Source organism: Gnatocerus cornutus, chromosome 8, assembly GCF_029298725.1.
Source record: "Gnatocerus cornutus isolate USDA-ARS CGAHR chromosome 8, icGnaCorn1.1, whole genome shotgun sequence".
NCBI lineage: Eukaryota > Metazoa > Arthropoda > Insecta > Coleoptera > Tenebrionidae > Gnatocerus > Gnatocerus cornutus.
Window position 1 is genome coordinate 7,966,453 of NC_142240.1, and position 14,822 is coordinate 7,981,274.

Sequence of the window (14,822 nt, forward strand, 5' to 3'; positions counted from 1 at the left end):
CCAAATATTGTTAATGTCAACATTTCTTAATCTTTGTAGAGGAATATTGTCTAGCAGCATGTCCAAATCATCAACTAAAAAATTTGTATAAATTTGGCCGTTGAGTCTGGCGGGAAATTCGTACGGGCCAACCTGAAAGAATGTGATGTTTTATAATTGCGTATAACTTGTTCTCAAAACAATTTACTATGGCGTTTCCAAAAATTCCAGCCCAAAGATTGACAGAAAATCTTTGCTGGGGATTACTTTGCCTGAAGACGTGCGGATTATCTCGCCCCCAAACATGAAAATTTCTTTGATTGAAAAATCCATCTTTTTGAAAGCAAGATTCGTCTGTAAACAATATGCTTTTGACGAAGTTCTCATTTGCTTCATGTTCCCGCAGAAGCCAAGTACAAAACTCCACTCTTAGAGGATAATCTTCCGGCGTAAGACATTGCACTTTAGTATAATGAAATGGGTGCATTCGTTCGTCTTTAAGAATACGTTGAACAGAAGAGGTGGACATTTCAAGATTTCTGGCCACAATACTAATGCTCGTTTCAGGTTCCTCTTCAAAAATCTCAATAACCGCTTCCTCGTTGTCCACGGTTCTCGCAGTTCTTGGGGCACCCCCAACCTCCCTTCTGCATACTTTAAATTACCAGATTCTCTTCCTCTCTGTACTAATCTTAAAATAACATTTCGGCTAGGCTGTTCCCTATTTGGAAAACGAAGTGCGTATTGCTGGATAGTAGCTGTTGCACCGCGATTACACTCTCCATACAACAAGACCATATCAAAATATTCTTCCGGGGTAAACATAATTAATTATTAAATACAATGAAACCACAAATCAACGTTTGGAATGACTGTCTAATTGTCAGAAATACTTTGTTATGACATAACAGTCAATTATTTTTTGCAACAATTAAATAGGTTTCTATGGTAAAAAATATATGTTTTAAGGTAATTTTACATCTACAACACGATTGGTCAATTAAAACCGTTCTTATTTTAAAAGCCGACAAGAATGGATTTTTTTAAACAATTTTCTCTTTATCTGCAGAAGATCATTTATCCATGGGATGATTTTGGTCCGCCAGTTCTGATAGACCCTGTATATGTATGATAAATACAGCATTTGCCTTATCAACTTTTTTTTAATAATTAGTGACAATAATAATAAAAGTTTTTTTTGTAATAATTTATCGTTTTAATAATAATAATGAATAAAAATCGAAATCCCTATGCTGCTGTGTTAATTTCAGTAACTTTGGCACGCGACATTGTATCAGTCGATAATACAGTTTCCATTTAACTTGTTCGTCCAGTTGACATCTTAGATGAAGGAGTAAATAGATAGCCCACTCTATAGTAAATTTTCGGAAATGACGCGCGGAGGCGACATCTATAAAAAAGTCACAGAAGTTTTACTTATTCCCGAAGACACAAACCAGCTACCTTAGATAAGACACGAACCACTGTGGGCATTTTTTCACTGGTTGTAATAATTTAATTTCAATTGAAAACGCTATTTCAATGTAACATATTTATTATACAATTATACATAGAAACATAAATAACAATAAATACCCAACATATAAATACATATTACAACGATTCATAAGCATACCTATTTTTTTGTAGTACTCGCGACGTTGAAAATGTATGTTTCAATAACGATTGCAGAAGCAAAATTTCACAAGAGTGTCCCCAAACATTGATGTTTAAGATGTTGGAATGTTTTCACTTAAAAAGAGCTGAATTTTCAATATTCCACATACTCTTCATAAAGGTTTCTTGAATTGTGTTGAACTCTTAATTCTGGTTGTTGCATCTTTTCTATTGTATCTAAAATACAATTATTTGTAATATTAACTAAAGTTTAACAATGTTAAATTTACCAAATAATTTTTCTGAAGTGTTGCAAGTTGGTGCATCTCTGGTAAAAAATGAAAATAGCTGGTCTCTTTATTAGACTCCAGTGTAAATAATTCTACAAATTAATAAATAATTGAAATATGCATATACATTTTAGATTAATAATACTCACCGATCGTAGCTTGGTATTAAATATGGTCATTCCTGAACTAATTATTAAATAAATTCAGTTCTATTGCAACAACAAAACAAGATGACCAGTGTAACTTTAACCGTTCTTATAAACTTCAACACTACAACTGAAGAAAACTCGAGAAAAAACTAAAAACTTAAAATTCAACACAACACATGTTAAAACTTTCCGTTGAACAAAACATAAACATTGTATTTGTTTCTCTTTTTGAATTATATGCATCCTCCTCAATTAAGGTAAATTAGAAATCTGTATTCTTTCATCATCAAAATTGCAAAACTTATGTGACTTAAACACAGAGTCCGCCACCGTCGATCAATCTCCACAAGGTACCACAAGGGTCTATAGAGTGACGCCCCCGTGGTTGACATTGGCGGTTGGAGTGTGTTATCAGGAGGTGCTGATTCACGACTTGGAGTTCTCCAGAGAGGACGCGGCGGACGTAAATGTTTGATGTGTAGGGTTCGGTGGATTCGTTGTTACCGAGGATTTGAGCAGTGGAGGCTGTCGGCATGGGGGCTAGGAGGAGTGAGTTTCGTACGCCGTGTTTCGCGATTTTTTGTTTAAGAAGCGACTGTTAGAAGAAATTATTTAAGGACTCAATAAAACCAAAAGGTCAAACTTCAAAATTAAGCTTTAATGCTTTTCTGGTACACTCTTGAGTCATGAGCAGTCATAAACAAGTATCGTTCGATGGTACAGACGAAGTGCCCCCGGTCATGGGTCCCCGTACTCCCGTGGTCCTGTGGCGGTACTCGCTGGCCTAACTCGTGACCCGATGAGTCCCGAATAATTGTGGCCAACGCCCTGGTCCAACAGGAACGGACTGGGATCAAAAGGGGCCCGGTCAAACGGACGCTAACATTCGGCCATTCCTGACATTGAGAGTGTCCTCACTCCAAGTCCAGTGGTGGACTGAAACTCAATTGAAAGTCTAAAAACTCTAGTTGTGACTATACACAAAACAAAAGAAAAAAAAAATGCAATGCTGTGGAATCGTCGCCATTCGACTACAGATGTGTATGCATGTTGCAGCAACTAAATTCCTGTAAAGAGGAGAACAAACTTGGCCAAGTTTATTAGTATCAAAACATAACTATACTAATAAATGAAACGAAACTAAAAATACTTAAAAGATACTTAAAAACTAATGTAGTAATTAAACTAGTGCATGCCTTATTCTAATGACCACCCTGCAACTAGCACAGTCAGTGATCCCAGAGTAGCACTTCCTCTCGCCTGTGGCGGACAATCCGCGGCTACCCGCTGACAGCCAACCGCGAACCCGCTGTACAAGCTGCCCCGTATTCCGCGACCCCATCTGGTTGACTGCTCTCGGAACTGCTCTCAGACCTCCATCACATTTGGCTTAGACCTCCAACTTAATTGACTGACTGGTCTCCAGATCTCAAAGATCTCCCAACTTATTTGGCTTACTGGTCTCAATTTTTCCACTAGTTCCAAATACAGCTACAACCATTGGTCCATTTACTGAGTATAACTTTTAACCATCACTCCATTTACTCATTACATACTCATCTTCCTGCGGCCTAATGGCGCGCACCGTCGCTTGCACCATGCCAATTCCAATTCTCGCAACGGGCGCCCGGGGACCAACTCCAGCTTCGCAACTGTCAGCACCGCTGCCTCACACCACCGAGACCGGAACCGTAACTACTCTGACCAGGAGTGGACTCACAACCACCCCTGACACGGGATACACCCCCATATCACATCCGTGATCGACAGGATGCACCCGCATACCACAGACTACATCTGTGAACCACAGGATCCCACCTGTGCAACTGAGTTCTCTCTGCAACTGAGTCCAACTGAGTCCAACTGAGTCCACCCGGCCTTCATGGAACTCCGGCCACCCATGAGATACACTCATGCCACTCAGTTCTGCCCATGGGTCCCACCCATGCAACTCAGTTCTGCCCATGGGTCCCACCCATGCAACTCAGTTCTGCCCATGGGTCCCACCCATGCAACTCAGTTCTGCCCATGGGTCCCACCCATGCAACTCAGTTCTGCTGGTCCTCATAACGGATCCATGGCCTCATATTATCGACTCCAGCCACACCGTTATACCTCAACCTCGAGCGACTACTCCCAGGAATATCTGAAATTTCGTAGCGTTCGTTGCCCAACTCCTTGGCAACCCTGAACGGTCCTCGCCACCGGGGTAGCAACTTATGACTTTTTCCTGTGCCCGGAGTACTCGTCACTCGAACCAGGACCAAATCACCCTCAGCATACGGATGCGCAGGACAACGCTTCTGATCAAACCGCCTCTTTTGCTCAGCCTGGTACTGATCGGTAAACTGCGTCATCCTCTCCCGCACCCTTGTGACGTCCACTACATCTTCCACTTGTAAGTGGCCCACCAGGTTCTCGGTCAGTTTACTCATCCCGTCTACAATGGCTTCACCCAGACGGGACACGGTCTCGCTGACGCTGTCAGGGACGCCAGAAGGGGTGTAGCTTCCCTCACGACGGCTACGCTGTTTAGAAGCCTTCTGGGACTCATGGCGCCGACGTCGGTGCGTACTCCGACTCCGGCTACGATGTCCCTTCTTGCGTCGTGGTGTGTCAGACTCCGGACTCCGGGTACGACTTCTTTTGCGACGAGCTTTTTCTCCCGTTTTGGGCATTGTTCTTTTGTTTTCACTTAACGTAACTTAGAAACTAGCAAAACTAAAATAACTGGCACTTGGGTTTATTTCCACTGGCACTCGGGTCTTTTATCCCACTTCTGATGTTTGAAGAAATTATTTAAGGACTCAATAAAACCAAAAGGTCAAACTTCAAAATTAAGCTTTAATGCTTTTCTGGTACACTCTTGAGTCATGAGCAGTCATAAACAAGTATCGTTCGATGGTACAGACGAAGTGCCCCCGGTCATGGGTCCCCGTACTCCCGTGGTCCTGTGGCGGTACTCGCTGGCCTAACTCGTGACCCGATGAGTCCCGAATAATTGTGGCCAACGCCCTGGTCCAACAGGAACGGACTGGGATCAAAAGGGGCCCGGTCAAACGGACGCTAACACGACCAATCCCAGAGGTTGGTCGGCTTGACGTTCCACATGTCGTACTGAAGGATTCCTTTGCTCACTGGGGACCCTACGTATGTGGGATAAGGGCCATCTTTCTCCGCGATTTCGCAACTAGCCTCCAAAGCACCGTAATACAAAGTTTCAAAGATCTGAGTGTTTAAAAGTTTCGCCTTCTCGCTATCGAATGGCATCCTCAAAAGAATGAAGGCGTCGGCTAAGCCTTGGACACCAAGACCCACAGGTCTGTTCCTCATATTCGAATTCCTCGCTTCTTCCAGGGGATAATAATTAACATCAATGACTTTGTTGAGGTTCTTGGTAACAACTTTGACTACTTTTTTGAGTTGTTGGAAGTCGTAACCAGTGCGCTCGGGGTTCACAAACATGTTCACGGCGATGGAGGCCAAGTTACACACCGCGACTTCGTCCTTGGACGTGTACTCAACGATTTCCGTGCAAAGGTTGCTGCTCTTGATGGTTCCTAAGTTTTGTTGGTTGCTCTTTCTGTTGCAAGCATCTTTGTAGAGCATATAAGGAGTCCCTGTTTCAACCTGTGATGAGTAAATAGCCCTCCAAACATCACGAGCTGGTAACTGCCGGATAAACTTCCCCTCTTCTTCGTATTTTTGGTATAACTTCTCAAACTCTTCGCCCCAACAGTCTGCGAGTCCTGGAGATTGGTAAGGACACATCAGTGACCATTTTTCGTCAGCATCCACGCGTTTCATGAAGAGGTCAGGAGTCCACATGGCGTAGAATAAATCTCGAGCTCTCTCCTCTTCTTTCCCTGTATTTTTCTTCAAGTTTAAGAAATCCATAATATCGGCGTGCCACGGTTCTAAATAAATCGCACAAGCTCCAGGTCTCTTGTTACCGCCTTGATCTACGTATCTCGCCGAGTTGTTAAAGACTTTTAACAGAGGAACAAGACCTTTGGACACCTTCTCCTTAGTGGTATTTGTAAATTCCGTTCCCTTAGCTCGGATATTATGCACGCTGACTCCTAACCCTCCCGCGGTTTTCGAAATTTTTGCGCATTGAACCAAACACCGGTAAATTCCCTCGAGGTTATCTTCCGGCATTGTCAACAAAAAACAAGAAGAAAGTTGGGAGTTTGGCGTCGCTGCAGCGAACATAGTGGGGCTCGCGTGCGTGAAGTATCGTTCCGACATGAGATTGTACGTTTCAATAGCCGCCTCGATGTCTTCGCCGTGGACGCCAACAGCAACGCGCATCAACATGTGTTGGGGACGCTCAGCGATTTTACCATTGATTTTAAGCAGGTAGGAACGTTCAAGAGTTTTAAAACCGAAGTAATTGTAAGAAAAATCGCGGTCGTAGATGATGCAAGAGTTGAGACGGTCGGCGTTTTTCATCACGATTGAGTGGTGGAAATCGGAGATCATGGGGGTTTTTCGGCCGTTTTTTTGCTAACGGTGTTGTAGAGGTCATCTATTACATCTGTTGGAGAACATAGGGTCACTGCACTAATCACTAATTAAAATGTGTTTGTTAGAATTAATTTAGTTGGTTTCAAGGATCTCGTAGTAGGTTGGGGAGCGGAAAAAATGTTCATTTACATAGTAAAACACTACTTTTAGGCATAAAGATCTACTCTTCACTTACCACTAAACTGCTTCTTTGTTTCTTTGTGAAGATTAGACACAGCAATTCGAGCAGCCAGAATAGCATAATCTGGATGATGAGTCGTCATCATAGCTGCAGTTTCGGCTGCTAAAGTATCCAATTCGACTGTCGTAATCCCTGGATATAATCCACTGATCACTTTTAAAGTCATCGACACCTAGGAAAAAACTGTATTTTCTGCAAAAAATGGGGTATATGTAATTACCGGCTCCACATAGTCCATATTTAAGCCGTAACATAATTTCTGAATACGGGATGTGATTTTATCCAGGTACACCTGTTCCCTTCTGCCGTCTAAATAAAAAATAACTCCTTGATTTGAGCATAACCTCAATTTCGTTGTATTTACCTCGCTTTAGAACGTAGTTTTTCGTTGGGGTATTGACCATGTTTGACGTTTTCACAACACAATCAAGAAATTAAAGAGAACAACTAGACGATGAAGGGTGAAAACAAACAAAATAACAGAAAGTACAACGAACAATTAACGTTTGACAAGTCGGTTTCGCGCTGCAATGGCAATAGCCAATTAGAGTGCAGAAAGTAGGAATGTGGCGCCTTCTGGTAAATCGAACACCTGTTCTTACCAAACAGGACTGTACTCAAATTTATTAAAGTCAGAATTAGGGGCTGGGCTGCTTTAGGGGTGTGTCCAAGATCTTTTACTAGCAGTTGTAATGTAGATTTCCAGCTTTCCATTTTTCTTGTTTAACAAATATGTATAAAAGACATCGGCTTGCTGATGTGGATATTAAATTATTATCTCTAAAAAACGTGAGGACACCCCTGTTCTATCCAGTTATTCAAATAAAAATTACCCGCCAATCAGACATTCTCCCTCCATCGCCAGTTCAAGAGGCCTGCTTCTATTGGCTCAAAACTTGTGTAGCAAACCTGCTGTGTTAATTTCAGTGACTTTGTATCAGTCGATAATACAGTTTCCATTTAACTTGTTCGTCCAGTTGACATTGGCGGTTGGAGTGTGTTATTTTTCTTTAGTGTTCGCATATTTGAACTTACTGTGTAAGTAAAATGTCTTGATGTTTATTAAATGTTATAAGTAAAATATAATTCGTCTGACATTCTGTTCATTTTGAACGGTTGTGACTAAAATTAAAGTAAATCAAATAACGGAATCCTGACCAACGAACGTGGTACATTGTTATTACCAGAGATTTGGTTATTACCGTTTTTCAGTGTCATAAAAGAAAAACATTGCTTTCACGTCCAAAACATGGTAGTAATTAATAACTAGAATAATTGTATTTATTATGCTATTGCTGGGAAGTTGTAACACGTGTTGTACTTAACCTAAAACTAACAGGTAGGCAATTATCTGAATTTGTGTTTTTGAAAAGGTTTTTAAATATCGCAGAGGAAATATCTGCTTAAAGCTGGCTGACTCGTACTGTAAGTTATTTCCATTCTTAGTTTGGTAGTTTCATGATCGAGAAAAGTTGTCCAAATCAAACAATACTTGACTTTCCGCTTAATTTACAATTTTTGAGTTTGTTCATTTATTGCTCTTTTAAATATTTTCAGAGTTCTTTTCTTTCTTTCTTAAGGGGATATCAAACAAATTTCAGTATAGGGCAAATTCAATGTATTTTTCCAAACACGATTACTCGAAAACTATTTGAGTAAATTGCTTTCTGTTTTTTGCATATGAATCTGTTTAACGTGCACTATGTTGAATGCTATATATAATTTTTGTAAACGGATTCTTTAATGACTTTTTGATTAATTAAATACGTAAACTTGGCTAAAAGCAAAATAATTTTTAGCATTCCACATGCCTAGACTAATTTTACATAATGTCGACTAAACAGATTTTTTTTAAAGTTAATAGTTTTTGAGAAATTGTGTTTGGAAAATTTCATATTCGAAGCATGTTATCCTTGTCTAGCAGTGACATCTCTTTTCTCTGTACCACAGAGGTCTGTCTGGTAGGTAGAAATGCGGGTACCATAAATCAATTTTGTAGCCGAAGGGATAGTTTACAACTGAAGCTTTTCCATAAACACACAAAATCTTAAATTTGCCTGAAACAAGATTTTTCTCTTTCATTCAAACTGAACGTAGCTTTGAGGATAATCATTTCAAAATTTTGGACTTTATATCTGATGAATTAGGATTTTAAATTGTTTTAGAATAGTTTTAGGTGATAAATATTTGTCTTTATCTTTATTTTTTAAGGGGATCTCGAACAAATTTGAATATAAGGCAAATTCAATGTATTTTTCCAAACACGATTACTCGAAAACTATTTGAGTAAATTGCTTTCTGTTTTTTGCATATGAATCTGTTCGTGCATTATGTTAAATGCTATATACAATTTTTGTAAAGTGAATATTTAATGACTTTTTGATTAATTAAATACGAAAACTTGGCTGAAAGCGAAATAATTTTTAGCATTTCACATGCGTAAACTTTTCAAAATTCACACATACGTATTTTGAGAACAACCAGACAGTAATATAACGTCTTGTTGTCAAAATTATAACTTTGGGGTGGTGAAAAGACTGAAAAAAATTTCGTAATTTAAAGGTTTTAAAAGATATATCAATCACTAAAGCAACAGAATATAATTATTATATATAATTTAATTATTTATAATTATGTTCACTATTTTTTGTTACATTCACAAAAATCTTGGACAAAATTCGAAAATCCCAGTGCATCCATTAATTCTTCAATTTTTGCAATTACACAAATCCCACCTTTTCGGGAAAAATTTAATTTATTTATAAAGATAAACATTAAATAATAATAATGAGACATTGTAATTATTAAGTTTCACGGGTGTAATTTGTAAAGTATCGGACTCAACTAGCAAAGTATTTAAGATTTACTGGCCATGGGCAATAATAATTTGGCCATCAGTGCAGTCAAAACTATTAGCTATTGTCCTGGCCACAAGATGATGGTAATAATAATCTAAACCACTCGGGCTGGGGTTTTAACAAGTAGTTTTTATTTATGGTTTTATTACCGTAGTAAGCAGACTGACCATGGGTAACTCACTAAAAGAGTGCCGTCTACAAATAATGAGGGTTGAAGGGAGATGCTGCATTTAACGTTTGGATGTTTAAAATGTTTCATATAATTTTTCCTTTACGCAGAATTTTGAAGCAGAATTTACCGTTACAGTTTGTTAGATATCCCCTTAATTCTGCTAATTTCTTAGGATCATAATTATTGCACGCAGTGGCGGAACTATTCCGTTTGAGGCCCGTGGCAAATTCATTGGATGGCTTGATTGATGATTTTTTTGGCGTTTCAAAAATTTGAGTGTAGTCTGTACATTACTGTCATTGTCATTACTGACGTTTAAAACACCAAAGTATTGACAAGTTGTCAATTAAAAATTATCATGACTGAAGTATTTAAAGTCGATAAAATTAGAATAATCTCTTTAGAACAGAGCGGTATAATTTACATTCAGGTTCTTGCAATATTGGAAATTCAGTGTATTTAGAAATTAAAAAATTAAAACTGTCAAAATTGACAATTAAGGTTAGTACTTCTAAGTGGGGTTTCACACCATGCGACAGTTAAATGACATTCACGTCTAAGATTTTTTCTCCCCGGCTGTACATACGAACGTTATAACTATAACAATTACCTAATAATTTAACTGAAATTACAATGTTTGTCTTAGAATCAAATTTAGATAATTAAAATTCTATTTTTCTGGCTTTTTGTTCGGCAAAAGTGTTAATTACTTCATCGAAGTTCAAATTCCGGGCCATGGAATGTTGGATGGACAAAACAGCTAAGCTGCTTAACCTTTCCTGTCCCATTTCTTAGATAAGTTTTTGTCAATTTTAATTTTGAAAATGATCGCTCGGCATTAGCCGTAGTTACAGGGATGGTAATAAATAGCAGAAATGCAGTGCAGACTTCAGAAAAGCTTGAAGACATAAAATGATTCTTGATAATTAATAAGTCAGCCAGTTCTCCTATAGAAGATGACGTTTCTATTTCATGTCGAAAAGCGGATCGAAAACTAAGAATTTCCTTTGCAAACGAGATCGATATTATCTTTTTTATACAAATTGACAAATATTAAAGCTTTTTCTAACAAATCGTTATCATTTAAATTTTGCAAAGTGACAGGTTGCAAGATACTGAAATTAGAAACAACTGTGAGCAGCACAATGAACATACACCGCATTTGGCTCGATATCTCTTAGGAGTTTTTGAACTCCGCTATAAGTGCCTTTCATGTTATTAGCTCCATCATATCGCTGTCCACGACACTTATGCAGAGAAATAAATACTTAAAAAAAGAATTATCAAAATTACAATTTATTCCCAAACACCAAATTTTGTCAAAAAATGCTGACGCGCGTTTCGATAGCAATGCTATCATCATCAGAGCGATGATTAAAAGAAAATTCACATATTTACGAAATATGATTACTAAAAATAGGAGATTTATAGGAACACACGCAATTACGGGGTAAAACATGAGATTTCAAGCAATCTTTCCAAAACTGTTTAGTTCCACTATTATTATGTGTTTTATTATTACATACATATATTAATAATCCAATAAATTCGCAATAGCGCTCATTAATGTTTATTAATTTATTTGTTCATTACTAATATTTCTATTATAGACATGGACGAGAGAGAGAAGAAAAGAAGAAGAATTAATACCGAGGGTGAATCTGTCAACCGGGATCATGACAAAGAAACTGATAATAGACCAACAGAGGTAATAACGAATTGACTGATCAAGATAATTATGGCAATGTAGTTTTTTGTCTTTGTTTTACATGTGCGTTCTGTTTTATTCTTTGATTCGTTTTGCTGATTTATTGTTTTTCATGCATATGTAAGTGTGGTTCATTGCTAGGAACTGCACATACCAGATTCATTAAAAGCATCAGATGTCGCCGATTTAACTACAGAGGACTTTAAGGTCGCCAGAACAAAACTCACCTTTGTAGATAAGAGCGAGGGCATAAAACGTTTATTTGAATGTTCAGCATCTGGGGTCCAGATAACAGCCCCGAGGGGCTTTGGAAAATCAACATTTATGAATATGCTCGAGGTATTTTTGATGACAATAATGGATGAAGATGGAAGGCCAATTTCAAATCCAGGCAGTTCTGATAATTACAAGATGTTTATGGAATTAAAGCTGGGTCAAAAGCACGGTGGATTTGTTAAGCAACATTGCGGTCAATATCCAGTGATTTCGTTGAGTCTTAAATGTGTGAGAGGTGAAACAAGAACAGATAGAATATCTAAACTCCTAGAATATCTGTTCTTGTTTCACCTCTCACACATTAGGGAGTCCTAAAGGATGCTATTTGTGAGACATTCAAAAAGCATTTCTACCTGCTTGAAACCGCTCCTGATGGTTTTAAGAGCTTCAAAAATAAGAAACTGGAGGACATCGAACTGTTTTTGAAATATTATGAGATTAATAGGGTGGAGGAATTGTCTGAAACGAATGTAAAAAAAGCTTTGAAATTCTTGTCTAAAATCTTGTACGATCACTTTAACAAGAAAGTTGTTATACTTGTAGACGAGGCCGACGCGCCCATTGTGAAAGCTATTACAGGCACGGTGGATAATGAAACCCTGAAATACCTCATGCGTCTTCTTAGGGATATGTTGTCAGCAGGCTTGAAGGGGAACCAGTTTCTGCAACGTTCATTAGTTAGTTCTTGTGTTCGCTTATCAGGCGTATATTCCTGGGAGATAAACAATCAACCTCCCAGGAATATACGCCTGATAAGCGAACACAATCAACCTCCCAGGAATATACGCCTGATAAGCGAACACAATCAATCTCCCAGGAATATACGCCTGATAAGCGAACACAAGAATTGCTCTGTTCCTCCAAGAAAAATTGTTTTCTGAAACATATGGATTCACAGAACAAGAAGTACATAATCTGTTGGAGAATGCTGCATTGCAAGCAGTGAATGATTTTAATGGTGTTAAAAAGTGGTATAATGGATACCAAATGTTACATCAAGATGGGGTAACGATTTACAGTAGCTGGTCTGTTCTAAACTATTTGAGCAACAGTATTGAAGAAGGAAAAAAAATGTTTGACACTTATTGGGCCAAGTCAGGCTTACTGACATTTTTACAACAATTGCTTGTGCATAATGAGATATATAAGATAATCAACAAACTTATTAATGGCGAGAATATTTCAATAGTAGTAGCTGAGCCAGATGTTGAAAATATGTTGGAGTTGAAAAATACGATTTCTTTTCCATCTACAAAGTTGAATGAGAAACAAGTGGATTTCTTCTTGCAGCTACTGTGGGATGAGGGTTTGTTGAATGCAGTTGAGAAGTATGGGGATACTGTAGTCCTAAAGATCCCAAACTTTGAGATGAAGACGGAAATCCAACGTAAATGTTACACTCAGTCGCTTTTTGAAACCAAATATAAGCTCAAACGTGAGAATATAGAGACATACATAGAAGCACTGAATCGACTGCTACTAATAAGGAGTAATGAAGAAGAAAAAGGTGAAATAGAGGAATCTGAGGAAGGGACAACTGAAAAATATGAAGAAGCAATACGCAACCTTGTTAATGCGGTTTCACTTCTTTTCTCAGGTGATGCGGTAATTCCATTTAATGAATCAGAGTTACATCACATCCTGTTATTTTTAACATATAATAACGAGCTTCTCACATCACAGTCTAGTAGGGCAGTTGTGAATGTATCAGAAGAGTTGCGAGATACCGACGAGCTGAAGAAGCTTTATCCACGCGAGGCCAAGACAGGTTCTCAAAGTAAGCGAAAAGAGAAACGTGGAAGAAAAAACGAGTGTGACATTTGTGTGACTCGTGGAACAGGTGGACTCATATTGGAATTAAAATTTCTCAACGAGGATAAAGCAAAGGAAAATTCAAGAGCTGCGCTTGAACAAATTATTGACAAAAAGTATTACAAGATTTTTGACAAAGACGAGTATAAATATGTTGGAACCAAAATCTATGTTGGGTTGTGTTTAAAAAAAACTTGCATGTGGCAGCGAATTACTTAGTCGACAATATTGATATAAACAAAGCAAAAATTGTATATGGCAACAAATAAGTTTTCTTTAGATATTTTCTTATTTCAGATAGTTGATAAAATAATCTAAGAGTCTTTGTATATTGTATTAATAATAAAATATTTTGAGAAAAAATTTGAAATAAAATGTCACACAATAATGCCCTGTTATTCTGTCAATTGGCCACAGGGCTATGAGTCGAAGACTTACCAATAAACGGTGAAGCTGTCGGCTGGACTTCAAGTTGCCCCCCCCTCTCAAGAATTTTTTAAATATCTCGTAAACTGAAAAGGCACAATAAATTTGAGCGAAAGCACAATAAAAGCACAATAGAATAGCACTGTTTAAATTAATTTACTAGCCAATGGGGGGGCAACTTGACGTGGGTATCGTGTGTGACACTTCTACCAACTCACATGAACAAAAAAATAAACCTGTCACTAAAACCACCGCTTTCTTCTTTCGTATTATTTTTCAAGTCCGTTTTTTTATTAAAAAACCACCAACACCGCACTCTCCTACCACTTTACAACTGGCAACGTCGTCGATGGTGACTTTTTAGTGATAAAATCAAATAGGTTAACTCCCTAATTGACAATTTGATTACACAAAACAGCCTTTCAGGCTATGCCGAGTCTTTTCACTATTAAATCATTTGGTTCGCAATCCAACAGGCTGTAAAAGAAACAATTTAACGAAAACACTGCCTAATTTTCAGAAATGTCAAAAATTTGACAACTATTTTGTCACCAAAAATCTCCCTAGGCAACGTTGCCGGTTGTAATGCAGGGGAAGATTGCGGTGTTGGTGGTTTTAAAAAAAAAACGGACTTTAAAGTGCAGCTCATTGCTATCAGTCCCCTCTCCTGTGTAAATTTTCAAAATTTTTTGGGTGTAAATCAGGCTTCCAAATTTTTAGGGAGAAAATTAGAGAAAATTGAATGTAGCGATTTTTGAGGTTATAGTTTATCCGGTGAGAGATTGGGATATTTCGACAGTTGACATATAGGTTGGTAGCAAATT

General features: G+C 38.1%; 1 long non-coding RNA gene and 2 pseudogenes across 2 annotated transcripts; 1 reads left to right on the forward strand and 2 right to left on the reverse strand.

Moving 5' to 3' along the window:
* Positions 1–1,564: 1,564 nt before the first annotated feature.
* LOC148169418 (uncharacterized) lies at positions 1,565–2,417 on the reverse strand. Its single transcript, XR_015770562.1, has 3 exons — positions 2,036–2,417; positions 1,887–1,978; positions 1,565–1,833 (listed from the first exon to the last, which is right to left on the reverse strand). It is a non-coding gene; the product is annotated as an uncharacterized LOC148169418 (long non-coding RNA).
* A 2,455-nt stretch (positions 2,418–4,872) lies between these two features.
* LOC148169419 (ribonucleoside-diphosphate reductase large subunit-like) lies at positions 4,873–7,268 on the reverse strand (annotated as a pseudogene).
* A 420-nt stretch (positions 7,269–7,688) lies between these two features.
* On the forward strand, positions 7,689–14,755 carry LOC148169420 (uncharacterized; annotated as a pseudogene). The gene is made up of 5 exons (XR_015770536.1): positions 7,689–7,784; positions 11,387–11,484; positions 11,626–12,023; positions 12,071–12,490; positions 12,603–14,755. The product of XR_015770536.1 is annotated as an uncharacterized LOC148169420 (transcript).
* Positions 14,756–14,822: the final 67 nt, after the last annotated feature.